The 14,769-nt window shown below is 43.6% G+C and overlaps 2 long non-coding RNA genes across 3 annotated transcripts in view; both read left to right on the top strand.

Moving 5' to 3' along the window:
* The window catches only part of LOC131500664 (uncharacterized), a 173,740-nt gene that overhangs the window by 110,157 nt on the left and 48,814 nt on the right, over positions 1-14,769 (top strand). The window lies entirely within an intron of this gene.
* Positions 8,920-10,518, top strand: LOC131500665 (uncharacterized). The gene is made up of 3 exons (XR_009256415.1): positions 8,920-9,149; positions 9,368-9,506; positions 10,352-10,518. It is a non-coding gene; the product is annotated as an uncharacterized LOC131500665 (long non-coding RNA).

Here is a 14,769-nt window from a genome sequence, read left to right as displayed (position 1 = left end):
CTTTTCTTTCCTTGTTTGTTTTGTTTCTTAAATTCCACATATGAGTGAAATCATGTGGTATTTGTCTTTCTCTGACTGGCTTATTTTGCTTAGCATTATACTCTCCAGATCCATCCATGTTGTTGCAAATGGCAGGATTTCATTCTTTTTTATGGCTGAATAATATTCCATTGTATGTATAACCATACCTTCTTTATTGATTCATCTATCCACGGACACTTGAGCTGCTTCTGTAGTTTGGCTATCATAAATAATGCTGCTATAAACATAGGAGTGCATGTATCCCTTTGAATTAGTGTTTTCATATTCTTTGGGTAGTGTGATTCCTGATTGTAGGGTAGTTCTATTTTTAATTTTTTGAGGAATCTCTCCATACTGTCTTCTAGAGTGGCTGCACCAGTTTGCATTCCCACCAACAGTGCATGAATGTTCCTTTTTCTCCACATCCTTGCCAGCAGTTGCTATTGCTTGAATTTTTGATTTTACCCACTCTGACAGGTATAAGGTGATATCTCATTGTGATTTTGATTTCCATTTCCCTGATGATGAGTGATGTTGAGCATCTTTTCATGTGTCTCTTGGCCATCTGGATGTCTTCTTTAGAGAAATGTCTGTTCATATCTTCTCATTTTCAATTGGATTGTTTGTTCTAGTTCTGTGAAAACTGCTATTGGTATTTTGATAGAGATTGTATTAAACGTGTAGATTGCTTTGGGTAGTATAGACACTTTAACAATATTTGTCCTTCCAATCCATGAGCATGGGATATCTTTCCATTTCTCTGTGTCATCTTCAATTTCTTTCATCAGTGTTTCAGAGTTTTAAGATATAGGCTTTTACCTCTTTGTTTAAGTTTACTCCTAGGTATGTTATTATTTTAGGTGCAATTGTAAATGGGATTGTTTTCTTAGTTTCTCTTTCTGCTGCTTCATTATTGGTATATAGAAATGAAACAGATTTCTGTATATTGATTGTATATCCTGTGACTTTACTGAATTAATTGATCTGTTCTAGTAGTTTTTTGGTGGAGTCTTTTGGGTTTTCTATATGTAGTATCGTGTCACCTGCAAATAGTGAAAGTTTTGCTTCTTAATGATTTGGATGCCTTTTATTTGTTTGTTGTCTGATTGCTATGGGTAGGACTTGCCGTATTATGTTGAATAAAAGTGGTAAGAGTAGACATCGTTGTCTTGTTCCTGACCTTAGGGAAACAGCTCTCAGTTTTTCCCCATTGTGTGTGATGTTAGCTGTGGGTTTTTCATGTAAAGCCTTTATTATGTTGCTGTATGTTCCCTGCAAACCCTTTGTTGAGGATTTTTATCATGGATGGATGTTGTACTTTTGTCAAATGCTTTTTCTGTATCTTTTGAAATGATCATGTGGTTTTTATCCTTTCTCTTATTGATGCGATGTATCACATTGATGCCTGCACTATTTTGAATTAATGCTACATTGTGGAAATGGCTGTTCATGATATAATAGTTCATGGCAGTGAATAGCTTAAGTTGCCGATGAATCCACCTAGTCTGGATGCCTCTCTGAATGGAGATAAAATCAACCTTTATCTACTGCCAACCACTCTTCGGGGCACTGTCCAAATGTTATCTGTCATTTGATTTTCACATCCACACAGGGAAGTATTGGTCTTCCTAATTTGCAGGTGAGGAAACTGAGGCTCAGATGAGTTAAGGAAATTGTCCAGCTGGTCAGCTAAAGGGCAGGGTTTGGAAATTGGGTTGGTGTGTTCCACAGGCCATGTTCTTTGTTTGTTGAGATTCTTCAGGGATATAGAAATACTGCCTGGGAGAGATTCATCGCTTCTCAGTGTTAGGAGTCTTGGTACATTTAAAGCACTTCTTCTTACTGATATTTGAACACTATAGGGGAAGAAGGATCCAGGCACAGTCTGCGGGACCTGTAACAACGGAAGCTCTTCCTTACTCTTCTCAACATGGGAACTCTGTGCAAGGAACCTAAAGGTTTTATGAAATAATGGAAGAAAATGTTTGAATACCTATTATCCCATAATTCTGGTCACTGGCTTCTTCTCCCCATTGCTGCTAATATGGCCGTTCTTCCTCCCACTCAAGTGGGTTTAAAGCCCTGGAAACATTTTGCTGGCTTTTTTCTTTCTCCACATTTCTCCTTTGCACCCCATAGCCACAATGGGAACTAAAAAAACTACAAATCTGCGTGGTATTGCTACTTTGCTTAAAACCCTTCTCACCATGGCTTATCCTGACTTTCGAATAAAGTCTAAGAGCCTGAGTGAGGCTTACAAAGACCTCCACGATCATCCAGGACTTTTCTTGCCTCAGCTGTCCAGCTGTCATTGTTTTGCTTTGCTCTTGCCATGCCCTAACCCAATTGTATTTTCCTAGTTCCCTTCCTTCTCCCTCTTTGACCCCACCCCCTTCACCCCAGAAGTCCCAGTGGAAAGGTCTTTTCCTCTGAGAAGCATTGTCAGACCCTTGAGACCAGGTTACGCACCTGCTTTATGCTCCAGTGGCACCCTGGGCTTCGTCTTTTGTAGCGCCACGTTAGTCCCTATTTTTCCACATCTGTTGTTCTTACTAAACTGCAGAATGATACACGGCTCTTGTATTCCCAAAGGCAGCCCTGTACTTATCACCTGTAATCACCTGTCTTTTCTTCCCATAGAGAATCTTTGGTATTTGTTGTTTCCTTTCTATTTCTCATCATCCAAACCTTTTCATAGAATTCATTTCATTTCTGGATCTCTTCACTCCAATTCCTTGTGTGAGCTGGACGACCCATTTACCTTCTTAAAACACTGAACTTGAACATCCTTGCTCTGCAGTGTTCATTGACTTGCTTTTGTCTACCCCAAGTATGACAACATAATATTCATAACTTTTCAAATATGGTCCCAGCCTAGGTTTCCAGCCTTAATAGCCAGATTTTTCTTATGAGTCACAGTCCAGCAAGAGACTTTGGTTTTCTTTCTTCCTTTCCTTCTTCTTTCCTTCCTTTGCTTCTCTTCCTTGTACTTCCTCCCTGTCTCCCTTCCCTGCCTTCTCTTTCTCCCTCCCCATCTCCATTCCTCCCCTACATTCATCAAGTAAAGAGTTTAGCAATGGACATCTACTTTGGTGATTATTAACCCCAGCTGCACAAGAGATTTAACTTTTTATGGATGCCTGGACCTCAGTTTCCCCCCCCCCACACCCCTTCCCATCAGAGAGTCCTGTTTACTTAGCATGGGGTTAGATCGTGCATCATAATTTTTTTAAAGCTTCCTAAGTGATTCTGAAGTTCACTTGAAATTGAGAACCATGTATCTACATTTACCAGGCATACTGGATCGGTTTCTTTTCTCATGGAGTTTCCAGTGCAGTAGGCTGTGGAGTGGTGGTTTTTAATGGGGACACTTTTGCTTCCCACCCATCCACACAGGAGACCTTTGGGCAGTATGAAGACATGTTTGGCTGTCACAACTCAGGGAGGGGTGCTTCTGGCATCTGATGGGTAGAGGTCAGGGGTGCTGCTAAATATCCTTTATTTATTTAAAAAATTTTTTTAATGTTTATTCATTTTTGAAAGACAGAGAGAGACAGAGCACCAGCAGGGGTGGGGTGGAGAGAAAGGGGGACACAGAATCTGAAGCAGGCTCCAGGCTCAGAGCTGTCAGCACCAGAGCCCGACACGGGGCTCTAGCTCACGAACCACGAGATCGTGACCTGAGCCAAATTCGGACGCTCAGCCAGCTGAGCCACCCAGGCACCCCTTCTTTATTTATTTTTAATGTTTTATTTATTTTTGAGAGAGAGAGTGCAAGCAGGGGAGGGTACAGAGGATATGAAGCTGGCTCCGATGCGGGGCTCAGACTCACACACTGTGAGATCATGCCCTGAGCCAGTCAGATGTCCACTGACTAAGCTACCCAGGAGCCCCTAAATATCCTTTAATGCACAGGACAGCCCTGTCCCCCACACAACAAAGAATCATCTGGACAAAAATGTTAATAAATCCAAGGCTGAGAAAACCTACTCTTGAAGGAAGAGTCATTGGTGAAATAATCATGCAAATAAAATTTAATTTACTAACTGAAATGAGGCAAATAAAGCTAAATATGGGGTGACAGTGTGTGAGAATCACAGGGAGATCTCAACTAGCCTGGTGACACTGTACTTCCTGAGGTAGAGATCTGAAGGAAGGGTATAAATTTTTTTTTTTAATTTTTTTTAACGTTTATTTATTTTTGAGACAGAGAGAGACACAGCATGAATGGGGGAGGGGCAGAGAGAGAGGGAGACAAAGAATCGGAAGCAGGCTCCAGGCTCTGAGCCATCAGCCCAGAGCCTGACGCGGGGCTCGAACTCACAGACCGCGAGATCATGACCTGAGCCGAAGTCGGACGCTTAACCGACTGAGCCACCCAGGCGCCCCAGGAAGGGTATAAATTAATCACTACATGAAGGGGTTGAGATGGGGCAGGGGGCATTTCAGGTGGCCTCCCCAGCATATCTGAGGCTTTGGAAAATTCATATAACTTAGAGAACATCCACTGTGCTGGAGTGCAAAGAAAGGAAAGTAGGTAAGAATTTTAATCTAGATCATCAGAGCAGTGGGAAACATGGAAAGGCAAGAGGGTATCATTATCACCAGGTTTGCATTTGAAAAAGTTCATTCTAGTTGGCAAGTGGAAAATGATTAGAATGGGGTAAAAGTGGATGTCCTGAGTCTGGGCGAGGCCTGACACTGGGGCATTGGGTGGGAGAGATACTTGGAGGAGATACTTGGGGTAAGCTTGACGCTTTTAACTTATTCTTGTACTTTTCAGCCTCTAGGTATTTGATGACACCATTTTCTTTCTTTCTCTTTTTTTTAATTTTTTTTATGTTTATTTTTGAGAGAGAGAGATAGAGTGGGAGCGGGAGAGGGTCAGAGAGAGAAACGCAGAATCCAAAGCAGGCTCCAGGCTCTGAGCTGTCAGCACAGAGCCTGACCCGGGGCTCAAACTTACAAACCGTGAGATCATGACCTGAGCCAAAGTCAGATGCTTAACCAACTGAGCCACCCAGGCACCTCTACACCATTTTCTTTAACTGGAAACACTCTCCCTGTCTATTTGAAACCCTAGCCATTCTTTCCCTACATCCCAAGCCAAACAAAAATCGAAAAGAAACTTCTTACTTACCTTAGTGTCATTGCCTTTGAAATTCTGGGATTCTTTGTACCTTTGAAACAAGCTTTTACTTGTGATGTACAATTTATGTACATTGGGTTTATCTTCCTTATAAAAAGGTAAGGTCTTTGACAGCTGAAATCTGTCTTATTCATCTTCATTTCCTGCACATTTTTCTAGATGTTTAGTTAAGGACTATTTGGTGACGAGAAACAGAATCTTCTCAGACTAACTTAAAACAAGAGTTTCTTTGAAGGGAGACAAGGGTATAGCAGACATTCTTTCTTGTTACCTGCCCAACATCCATCTTCTGGGAACAACACCCCAGTGTGCCTTTGGGTGGTGTCCCTTTGCTTTCTATCCCTTCGTGCTCATGATTTGGGTGAGGCTGATGCCTCTTCACAGTGACTTCTAAGGACGGACTGATTGGTCAACATGTTCCACTCAGTGGCTTAGCTCCTTGGTGGTTGTGACCTAAACTATTCGATGAGCATCAGTCTCCCAATTTTTCTAAACCTACTGGAAATGAGGGGGCACTTTCTCCATTGTGGTTGCAAAGCCAGAACTTCTGAGAGCATTTGGTGAGCCCATCTGAGAAGGAAGCCAGCCGAGAGGAAGGCAGAAACAGGAGACAAAGAAGGAGAGCCCTGTTGACATTGAACATTTGCAGTCATCTGTCTCCGTACTGGCAGTACTATAAGCCAGTACACCCCCTTGTCTCTGGGACTTGCCACTAAAGGACCCTGAGTAAAACAATGGAACATCATTCCGAATCCAAGGGCAGGGATTTAAGCCATGTCTCCCAGGGACCTGGAATCTAAGAGACCTGGTGTATAACTCTACCTTAGGGGCATGGCTAGATAGGGGGACACATGTGTCCCCTCTTTGTGTCTGAGGGTTTATCTGCCCCGTCTTTTTTCTCTCTCTGCATATCAGTGATGCCTTTTTTGAGCCATGCATGTCTCAGAATTGTGTGGCTCTTCAGTGCAGTGCCCATTAGCAGCCACATAGAGTGCCTGAGCCACATTCTCAGTCCCTAAAGCTTATCTAGACTTAGACTCCGTTTCTGTCCTTGGCCCAACCTGTGGTCAGGGGGCACAACCACAGGCTCATTATCCTCTCCGCAGGCTCTGTGGGAGCCCACCAAAAGATTGGGAGTGGGGGTACAGCATGCAAAGTGATTAGCATGCCAGCTACATGATTGACCCCAATAGTAAGTACAGATGGAAAGCATTCAGAATTGCACCAGCTTCAACACCAGAGCCTACTGCTTGAAATATCAAGTGATCCCTCCAGCAAAGGGGAGGGCTGTATCCTGACATTTTATTATGAGTCCCGGATAAACTCCCATTACAGCTTCCTTTTGCCATATCCAAGACCCAAAGTTCCATCTGTCTTTGGAGAGGTGCATACCAAACACAAGAACCAAGCTGGATTCCCAAACATGGTGCCTTGACCATTCTATACCTGTATCCCTCATCTGTGGCGGAGGTGTGCAGGCCCCCGTTCAGCAGGGGTGCAGAGACCTTGTCCAATCTCTGGTTAAGAACATTTCCCAGTCTAATGGTCTTATCTGTTTCCTTGAAAAGGAAAAAATATGATGGGGCAGTTACAGAATCCCTGATAACAGATTTTCCGAGGAATCCTCCATAATAGTCCTTGGGAGCCCGAAGTCTCTAGAGCGGGCATAGGGTAGGACCTCAATAACTGTAAGCATCTTCTGTGTATACCTTTTAGTCCTAATATTTCATGATCCCACCTAGGTCACTGGGAATGTTGTTGGGATGAGAGCAGGGACAGGATATGATGCCAGTGTCATATTCTCTCTTTGCTTTGAGCTGGAGAATTTTGCTTGCCTGCCTTCTCTCCTTCCTTCACAGTCTCTCTGGAGGTCCTGCATGTATGGGCCGAAATTTTCTCTCCCAACCTGCTTCAGAGACTGCCAAAGAATCTGGATGGAGGGGCTGCAGAACCGGGGATGAATTGCCAGTCTCTAAAGTCGATACCTGTTCAGAGGCTACCCTGAAAGTGAATGATTACTGGCGGGGATAGCTTGCTGAAATGGGCTGATGAATTGGGACCCATACAGTCACAATAAAGATTGTGATGCTGTTAGGAGACCAGATTAGATTTTTCTGGACTGCAATAGGCTGCAATCATCTTGTTATGTCAGCTTGTTTATTGTTTTGGGTCCTGACTTATTTTCTCAGTGCAAGGTGCATACAAAATAACTCTGCTGTGAGCACTAAAATTATTTGGGTAGGAGACTTGAATCCCACTAGTGTCCCCCATTAATTAGTAGAATGGGTCATCCTAAGGGGACAGTTACCCTGTATTATTCAGGGATGCCTTATCATGGTAGAAATTTCACACCCGGTAAATTGCTAATGAAAATGTCATACTCCCGCTGAGTTTACCTGACATACTATTTATCTTGCCACTGCCATTAGAGATAGAATTACTGTCAGATTTACTACAAAAAACAGAATTGATTTTTAATTAGGGTTTCTAGAACTAAAGGTTAAAGATGGTTTAAAGAAGGGAAGCTGTGGTTTTCTCCGTAAGTATCCCAGAGATTGCTTCCTTAGCCTGGTGAGAGGCCAGAGCATCATCTGCACGGATGATGTTTCATGGTTAACCCTTTATACTTCCCATTGGTACAGGAATGTACACAAACTCCTGTCCATCCCTACCTCCATCCCTTTTGCCAGCCATGGGTGTCAGAGTGTCAAAGTAGAACAGATTGCTTTGGTTTGTGTAACAAGGGTTGCTAAAATTGCAATCTTTCCTTCACAGGCGATTCGGGGAATACTCCGATAACCTCATGCAGGCATTTCATATACAGGCAATTATAGGAAGATAGATTAGAGTGTCCACAAGAATCATAACTTCCCTTTGCCTGATTTATAAGCCTTATCCTTATTTTTTATAATACCATTTATAACATCAACACCATCTAGACAGCTGTCTACGGGAGTTGGCTTCTCCAAACCATATGCTGGTGCCCGGCTGGCATGGGAGAAAAGATCCTGGAGGCAAGGTCCGTGGGAGAGCTGATCTAAGGGAGAGGTTATGATAAGCTCAGGTTCTGGGGTCAGGCCTGGCTGTGTCCCAGCTCTGCCACTCGTGAGCTGTGTGATTGTGGGCAAGTGGCTTAACCTCTCTGAGCTTTAGTTTCCTCATCTGTAAATATGGAGTGACAGTCAGTACTTACTACACTGCAGGATTGTCATCTGCAGTAAATGAGCTGAATCTTGTAAATTGATTAGCATTGCACAGGATACATAGTTAGCATTCAGTAAATATTAGCTATCTTGAGAAAAGCAGAATACAGTGATAGAAATCAGACCTAAAACCTTAGGGGGTTTCAGGGGGGGACATAATTCATTCTCCCAAATATCTGTTCATTTGTATGATGTCAGCAGACACCCACCTCAGATGTAGTCCCAATTATTTTTGCCATGGTGGAAAAAACTCTTTCCACTGCCTTTTCTTCTTTCTTCCCTTAATATTCTCCAGCTCTTTCCCTGTGGCCAGGCTGAGTGCCGACTTGGCCATCATTAGCCTGTCCTTTCTCACCCTGGTGCTCGTCACATGGAGCCTGGGTCCCTGGTGACCTCTCCCTGTGGTTTCCAGTCTGTGAAGATGAGAATGAGACACTGGAGAAGACAAAGGGCGTCCACTGCCCTCAGCATTATGAGTTAGAAAGCACTGATGCCCTGGGGCAGCAGGAATACTGTGACAACCTCCACACTGCCCTTTGGCTCCTTTCCCATAGGAAGCTACTACGGCTTGCCCCGCCTGACAAGTTCTTTATGCTTTAAACAAAAGAGATTATTGGAAGGAAAGACATGAGTGTCTCAAAGTGGTATTTTGGTACAAAAGGATGTCTTAAAATAGCATCCTTACGCTTCCCATTGGGGCAGGAAGGACCTGAGGAGAGAGAACATTAAGTCTGGAAAAGCCAAAATGATTGCTGGGCATTATCGTCCCCTGATGGGTAAGAGGGCTCTCTTTGAGAAGTGGCCAGTCACTCTGGCTGATGGGCTGCTGGGAGAGGAGGGGACCCCGTGATTAAGTAAAGGGGGGGATGTGCCCTCACAGAGGACAGCACCAGTTAGACCCAGCAGGCTGGAGCTGGTTTAGGCAGTAGGAAGAGAAGAAGGGGGATGGGGTTGTATCGTTACTCTCACACCTGACTTGAGACCCTAGAAACAGTAACAGGGAGGCCCTAAGTGACCGGTCGATGACTTCTCTCTGGGACCCCAGCCTCTGCTTCTGCGTGCCCTCTCCCTGTTGTCAGATGCATACATTGAGTCCCCTCTGTGTTTCCTGCCCACCAAAGGACAGGTGACTGGTAAGTTTTAATGGCCAATCTAGAGGTAAGACGGATTCCCTAGGGGATACAGAAGAAGGGAATTGCATGGCACATCCCACTGTAAGCAACTTAAAACTCCAAGTAGACATGTCTGTTCACCAGATTCCATCTCTGAGAAAGTCTTTCTCTCTTATTATACACCAGGGATCAGTAAACTTTTTCTTAAATGGCCATATATAATAAACATTTTAGGCTTTGCAAGCCAAGAGGCAAAATCAAAGGTATCACATAGGCACTTATCTAACCATTTAAAATATAACCATTAAAACCTGTAACAACCATTCCTGGCTCAGGGGCCATAAAAAATAGAGCTGGATTTGGCTTGTGGACTGTAGTTTGCTGACCTCTGTCCCACATAATTCTCAAATTTCCGCCTCACCATTTTGCACTAATATACTTGAGGCACTTCACATTCTCAGCTCTGCCCCAGCTTGTGTCCAAGACAAACCCAATCCCCCCTAAAACAGTCAGTCCTCACATAGTTAATGGGCTCCAAACAGTTAACAGGAACACACTTGTTTGAAAATATTCAGGGTTATGGATACTTTTTTTTTTTTACCCTGTCATATGAGAAAAGATTGGGGACATTGGTCAAAAGGGACCAGCATCTCAGGGTTTCTGCCCATGAGTCAGTGAAATTAGGTCATGTTTCAAAGTGAGGGTAATGCCTCTTGGTCCGCTCTAAGGGGGACAGGTCCAGTGATTTGTGGAGGAGAGCGAGACCCACTATTGCTATATCCGTGTTTATGTCCAGCTCAAACACGAGGTACATCCATCCATGGGGCACGATAAGGCCCCTTAATGCTGGACTTATTTTTCTTCAGAACCCTTCCAAGACAAATCACCCAGCTACCAAACTACAGAGAAGTCTGGACGTCTGCAGGTGTAGCAGTCAGCAACAACTCAATCATGTATTCATTCATTTGTTCAACAAACATTTATTAGACACCTGCTGTCTTCAGAGATTAAAAAATAAGCAAATGCAACCAGTGAATTCTTGTGGAGCTCAAGTCTAGGTGGGGAAAGAGTTGCTGAAATGGACAAATGAGAAGAGTCCATTTAGACCAGAAAAATCCTGTGAATGCAATGACATCTGCCCATACTAACCTGTGAGAGGGTGGGAGTAAATGGGAGGCACCTTCCCAAACTGGGGAGGAAAAGAAAGGCTTCCAAAAAAAGGGATAGTTAGTCCAGGTAGTCCAAAAGGCAGAGATGAGGGATAGTGCCCAGGACAAGGGCAAGCCTATAAAAGCTTAAGAGAACATAGTATCTCTAAGAAACCAAAGTATTTGGGGTAGAAGGAGTATTTGCACTGTATGTGTGTGCATTGGGATGGGGACAGTGCCACAACAGAGTGGCAAAAGATCAGGCTGAAAGAAAAAAAGGAAAGAAGGGAAGAGAAAGAAAACTGAAGGCCGTCTCTGCTTTACTTAGCATTTGTCCTTTCTGCTCAAAGCAATGAGAGACCACTGAGAGACCTAAACAGAAGAATGCCACTTTTGTGTTATTAGATGAGAAAAATGCACAAGTCTTACTGCCCTGTGGTGGCCCAAGCAAGTCTCATCAGAATGAAGGTCAGATTTCTGAGCGTGCACTTCAAGGACCTTTGCAACTTGACATTTCCAGTCTCTCCTCCCCTCTGCCATGCATCTCCAGTGGTAGAACATTTACTCCTTCCCTCAACATGTCAGTCACTTTGTGTTGGTTATCTATTGCTGTGGAACAAACAGTTAACAGCTTAAAAAAAAAAACATTTACTATCTCAACTGGTTTCTGAGATCAGGAATCTAGGATGCCTTAGCTTGGTGGGTCTGGCTCAGAGTCTTTCATGAAATGGTAGTTAAGATGTCAGCTGGGGCATCAGTCATCTGAAGGCTTGACTGGGGCTGGAGGAGCTGATTCCAAGATGGCGTACTCCATAGCAGTTGACTAAGATGCCTCAGCTCATTACTGGCTGCAGGCAGGAAGCCTCAGTCCTCACCTTGTAGACTTCTCCACAGGGCTGCATTTGTGTTCTTGTGACTTCCCCTGAAAAAAAACAATTCAAGAGAGAAAACAAAGAGGAGGCCAAAATACCTTCTGTGACCTAATCTTACACATCCCAATTGTATGTACCGTATTCTGCTTATTAGAAACAAGTCGCTAAATTCTTCTCATTCTCAAGAAAATAGGAATTATGCTTCAACCCTTTAAAGGAAGAGTATCAGGGCACCTGGGTGGCTCAGTTGGTTAAGCGTCTGACTTCAGCTCAGGTCATGATCTCTAGGTTTGTGAGTTCAAGCCCCACGTCAGGCTCTGTGCTGACAGCTTAGAGCCTGGAGCCTGCTTCAGATTCTGTGTCTCCTCTTATCTCTGCCCCTCCCCTGCTCACACACACACTCTCTCTCTCTCTCACTCTCTCTCTCTCAAAATAAATAAAAATAAACTTAAAGGGGCGCCTGGGTGGCTCACTTGGTTGAGTGTCCAACTTCGGCTTAGGGTGATGATCTCATAGTTTGTGGGTTCAGGCCCCACGTCAGGCTCTGTGCTGACAGCTCAGAGCCTGGAGCCTGCTTCGGATTCTGTGTCTCCTCTTCTTTCTGCCCCTCCCATGCTCATGCTCTGTCTCTCTCTCTCAATAATAAATAAACATTAAAAAAAAATTTAAAGGAAGAGTATCAAAGACTTTGTGGGCATATTTCAAGTCCACACATCATTTAATGTTGATGTCCCTTTCCCGAAGCTAGTAGTTCTCAGCTGCAGATAATTTTTGCCCCTCTCCCCCTGGGGGACATTCGTCAACATCTGGAGACGTTTTTGGCTGTCACATGTGGAGGGGAGTGGTCTACTGACATGCGGTGCTAGAGGCCAAGGATGCTGCTGAACATTGTGCAATGCCCAGGGCAGTCCCTCACAACAAAGAATTACTCAGCCCAAATTGTCACTAGTGCTGAGTCTGAGAAAACCTGGCCCGAGCCGTTAGCTCTGTGACTTTGGGCAAATTAAGTATTCTCTGTAAGCCTCAGTTTCCTCAGCAATAAGATAGTGAGATAATATAATCCATCTGGTAGAAACATGAGGGAAAGCATGTAAAATACTTATATAGTCAATCAGAGGAGAGCCTTCTCTGTGCCAGGCCCTGGGCTAGATACAGGGAACTTGGAGGTGAACTAGCCAGGTGTGTGCCTGACTTTGTAGCGTTATGTATTTGGAGCTTTAATCATAACACCGGTATTTTAGTGTGATTTATCACACACTGGTCGTTGTTCTGTTTATCTGTGAGAATCTTGGAGAGAGGAGCGGCTCTCTCTCCCTGTCCAGCCCACCTCAGTGCCTCGCAACATGTTTCACACTGACAATGTACTCCATCATGCTCGTGGGATTGCTTTCCACCCGCTCGCTTCTTGAAATGACTACTTTTTATGTGATTTTAAGGTGCCGGAGATCGTAAAACGTACAATCTTTTTAATAACAGCTTTCAATTTTGTCGGGGGGGGGGCGGTGGGAAACACTATTAACTGTATGTTTCAATTGTGAGGCACACCCTGATTTGAGAAATGTTAAAATTTAAAAAACAAATGTGCCTCACAAAATTGGGGAAATAATGGTGACTTTCTTTGTTTGTGTCCCATACTACTAATTTTGAGTAAAAGCAGCCTGTGTGCCAGTCCTGCCATTATTCTTCCTACGGAGGTGGTGTTAGCCTCGGCATATTAGTTTTCTCTTGCTGTTGTAACAGATTGGCTTCAGTCATGTGACTTAAACAATGCATATTTATTATCGTACAGTTCTGCAGGTGAGAAGTCCTAGGGAGATTTCACTGGGCCAAAGTCAAGGTGTCTACAGTGCTGTTTTTCTTCTCAAGACTTTGGGGGAGGAGTCTGTTTCCCAGCCCTTCTCCAGCTTCTAGTGTTTACTTGCATTCCGTGGCTCATGGTCCCCATTCTGCATCTGGAAAGCCAGCAATGGAAGATTAAATCCTTCCCTGTCTTCCATAATCACTTCCCCCTCTGCCTCCCTCTTCTACTTTTAAGGATCCTTGTGATTACATTGGGCCCATCTGGAGAATCTGGGCTAATCTCTCTGCCTTAAAGTCAACAGACTAGCAACTTAATTCTATCTGCAACCCTGATTCCCCTTGGTCACCTCGCCTTATATATTCACAGATCCCAGAAGATTAAAACCTGGGTGTCTTTGGGGGGGGCATGGTTATTCTGCCTACTATGGTCAGTGATACCAAGAGAATTGCAAAATCCCTTTAGACATGTAAAGTTAGTCCAAACCACATCTCATGACATAGGGAAGTTTGAACATTATGTATAATGTTTATGTATATGTATAATTATACATTATCCAGTTGGATGGGTGAATTCCAGCCACTGCTTTCAAATGGCTGGATCCAGAGAAATATTGCATATCTGTGCTCCTTGCCCCTGGGTGAGTGAGATTCAATCCCTTTCTACATAAGCAAACGGAACCTATAAACCTCAATTTGGCTACTCCACTGTTCCAACATAACATTGCTCAGTGTCGTGAAACGTGACTCTTCAAAAATCTATTATGTGACAAGCCGAGTAGTTTATGACACAAATATTGTATTTTGCACACTTCATTTGCAGTTAAATTATTGAACATCTGACAGCACAGGCCACATTCCGTTTCTTAGTGCAAATCCATTAGAAGGTATTTTGTCGTTGTTGTTGCTGCTGTTAAATTAGGGCTTTAACATTTCCAGACGTGAAGAGTGAATGTATTTTACAATGATTAAAAATCATTTTGTAATTAGATTTGAATGAATAGGGAGTTATTGGAAAAGCTCAGCCTAGTGTTAAGCTTCTTAAGGAACAATTCCAGGGCACACGTCTTGATGGGTGTCTGCTGTTGTAGTCATTTGGCAATTACATAAAAGAGGAAATTAAGGCCAAAGGGGAAACAACCAAAGAGAGTGGAGATCTGGGAGGCAAATCTCCAGGAAGAGTTTAATATGGAATCACTTCTTGAGATAGGTCTGTCTTTGGATTTTTAAAATCCTGAACTTCCCTGTGCTGTCAGTGATTAGGCCATTTGTATTGCCCACAACCAGGGTTGTAACATCAAATTCTGTTAGGGCTAGGCATTTAAAGCAAATGAAATAAGTGATGCCGGTGCATTATGGTATATTAGGGAGGGGTGGGGACTGTGGAAAATTGCAAAGCACTTGCCTTCTCTAAATGGGTAACTGCTCCTCAGCTCTCACTGATTTTTTTTTAGAAGAGTGTGGGAG

This window comes from Neofelis nebulosa, chromosome 18, assembly GCF_028018385.1.
Source record: "Neofelis nebulosa isolate mNeoNeb1 chromosome 18, mNeoNeb1.pri, whole genome shotgun sequence".
NCBI classification, from domain to species: domain Eukaryota; kingdom Metazoa; phylum Chordata; class Mammalia; order Carnivora; family Felidae; genus Neofelis; species Neofelis nebulosa.
Note: the sequence above shows the minus strand (reverse complement) of the source record. Positions and strands in the feature narration are given on the sequence as shown.